Source organism: Gavialis gangeticus, unplaced genomic scaffold (assembly GCF_001723915.1).
Source record: "Gavialis gangeticus isolate Ggan-Ray unplaced genomic scaffold, GavGan_comp1, whole genome shotgun sequence".
In the NCBI taxonomy this organism is placed as follows: Eukaryota; Metazoa; Chordata; order Crocodylia; family Gavialidae; genus Gavialis; species Gavialis gangeticus.
Window position 1 is genome coordinate 67,792,019 of NW_017728994.1, and position 3,072 is coordinate 67,795,090.

Sequence of the window (3,072 nt, forward strand, 5' to 3'; positions counted from 1 at the left end):
CAGTGCGGTGCACGTTCCTGTTAGGGGCACTCCAATCAAACTGTCTGCAGCTCAAATGAATCCAGGCAGCAGATTTAACTACTGAGATAGTTCAGGTTGAGCTTGCTGTTTGTTGCAGAGGAGGAATGAAGGTCCCCTCTGCTGTACCGTTGTTAAACATTATTAACTTTTATTGAAATCTGGGGCATTGCAATAGCCTTGGTATTTCATTCCCAGACTCCCCTATTAACACCTGGCCAACACCACAGATTGCAAAAGGCCATCTGGGGCAGAGTGCTTTAATCCTTTCTTCCACCTGTTTAGAATTTGATGGGAGTATTTCTGCAGAAAAATGTGTAGGGTTGACATTCAGAGGCATGAGGCACATCCTGTTACCACTGGTGGAGTAGTGGGTGCTCTTGACTTGTGGATGTCAGGACCCAGAGAATTAAACAATGTTGGTGTCACAAGCAGGAAAACAGCTTCAGAAAACTGACTTCTCTCCCTTCGAAGTGGTAAGGACAAGTGTTTCAGCTATCTCTGATCACCTGGAATAAAAAAAGGCAGAAGGAACAGTTTCCTTACCATGAGTAACTGTTTAAAAAAAACACCAAAACCCAACAATTCTTGCTCCTCACAAACTCATACCAAGCCAATCCTTCCTGAGTTTTCATCTGCTTACAACAGGAACTGCAAGGCTGCTCCAAGCAGCTGTAGAGAGAGGATGTGTCCTGTAATTATGCAGAACTGCGTCACCCAGCCTCCGAACTTCCTCCTTAACTGGGGGGCTTAGGTCAGCTAGTGTTTACCCTGCCTACTTTTATGGCTGTAATTATCAAGTGTCCTCTGTTACACCAAAAAGCAAATCACCCTAGCCTTGACTTAGGAAAATGAGTTGTTAAGAGAGAAATACAGAACTCCCCTGCCCCACCCCACCCTCTTTTTTAAGGAAGCTTTTATGTCTTTGACTGGACTGAAATTCAATACCTAAATGTAACCCTAAGGCTTTGAGGCCCTTGTCTGTCTAGCATTATGTAATGGCAAAGTATACTTATAATAATGTCCAAACCAAGGCAGCTGATGTGCTGTGACACTGGCTTGTTGTAGGAATCACAATAATATGGGGGTGGTCAAGCACTGGAACAAGTCACCCAGAGAAGTTGTGGAATCTCCATTCCTGGACATTTTCAGGAGCAGGTTGGGCAGACATTTGGCTGCGATGGTTTTAGTCAGGGATGATCCTGCCTTGAGCAGGGGGGCGGACAAGATAACCTCATGAGATCCCTTCCAGACAAGATACACAGGAAAGTACTGTTTGTCTTGAGACATTCGGCACATGCCCTTTGCTCACTGTAAGATAGTTGAGTGTTAATATGCAATGTGCGCATAGATAAATGGAGGCATAGAAAGTCTGAGTTGTGTGAGGTTATAGAGCTATCCAGAAAAAAAATAGTAGAACCCAGAATTTGTGTCCTCCAACCACACAACCTAACCACTAAACCACAGTTTCCACCTTGGGAGGGGGCCTAGATTTACAATCAAAATACCTCTTTTTTTTTTTTTAAAGCTGTCTCTTTTAATGACTTTAGCTCAGATTATTTGTTCATTCCTTATTTATATTCCCTCTTCCTTGGGTAATTGTTCAGACTAGGTCTGCTGTACTGCACTTGTCCACAATAAATGTTAGTCAAGTGAAACTCGGCAGTATCGCCTGTCTAACCTTCAACGAACAGTAATGGGCACAGTGAGTTTTGTCCAATAATTCTTACTTTCACTCTAAGTGAAACAGAGCACTTGAATTGGATTATGGAGCTAGGCAAATGAACATCTGTTTATGAACATTTGAATTGTTTGATCAATCAAGGGAATGTCACAGTCTCTTCCCTTTTTGTGCTTTCTGAAGAGGCTAATTGCTCATGCAAGTGAAGAGGTACCAGTCTGAAAAACACCAAAGGCAAAAAAAGTCCTAGCCATGCAAACCCACCACTATTATTTTGAGTCTGCAATTCAGAGATGGTTTTGGTGCACAACCACTGCACCATCTTGCAGTATCTTGGCCTTCTTGAGTCAATGATAATGCCACAACGGCACCAAGAGGGCAGCACAAGTGTAGAGTGAATCACATGTGCCACCATCACTGAATATACAGAAGATCTTGAAGCCAATGTGATTGGTAGGTATTCCTAGCACTGGACAGCCTAAAGCCTCGTGAAGGTTAAAGGTAATGTGTCACCAAAAGAGCGAATGACCTTGTTAAACCAAGGAGAAGAGGTTGCTTTCACTAAAGATGCTCTAAGTATTTTTGGTGCCCAAAAAAATCACAAACTCAACATCTGTGCATGTGTTCATGTACATACATGTATGTGCATGCACACCCATTTCTCTTGATTCGCCATTTATTTTGTGTGGCATTTTCTCTTTCTTTGTGGTAAGTCTTTTTCTAGACTCTCCTAAAACATCCCATAAATGTGATACACACAAAAGTTCAACAAACCGCAAGAAACACAGCATTGTGCTTTATGGCCATGAGAAAAAAAAAGAGCATATACATGACATTTAATGACAGGAAAGGAAACTTACTCTCCTAGATCCCAAAGTGCTGTATGACTACTTTTTAGACTTCCTGTTCTTTTAAGACATGGGAGACCATTTATCGTTGTAGCATAGTACATTAGTATTCGTGTCACTCAAACTGCATACAAGTACTGGCCCCGTACCTGTAGAGTCAGTACTGTGACCCAGGCCCCTTGCTCTCTGGGGTGTCTTAGAATTAGGGATCTACCTAAATGACATTGAGGCAAAAGAAAACTTATGAGCCGCTCACAGCACATGGCACCATTTTTGTGGTCTTTTCGCAGCTGACCCCGCCCCACACCCCCCTGCCACTGATTGGCCAAGGGGACTTGACAGCCCTGCCCCTCACTGCTAATTGGCCAAGAGGGCTGCCCATCATTGGGCCCCCAGCCCTTGACACTGATCAGTGGAAAGGGGTGGGGCCAGACGACGGTCAGTCCTCTTGGCCAATCAGCAGCAAGAGGTGGGGGGGGCCCCTCCATCTTTGCTGCTTCCTTTCATGCCACTGGCCTCACCCCC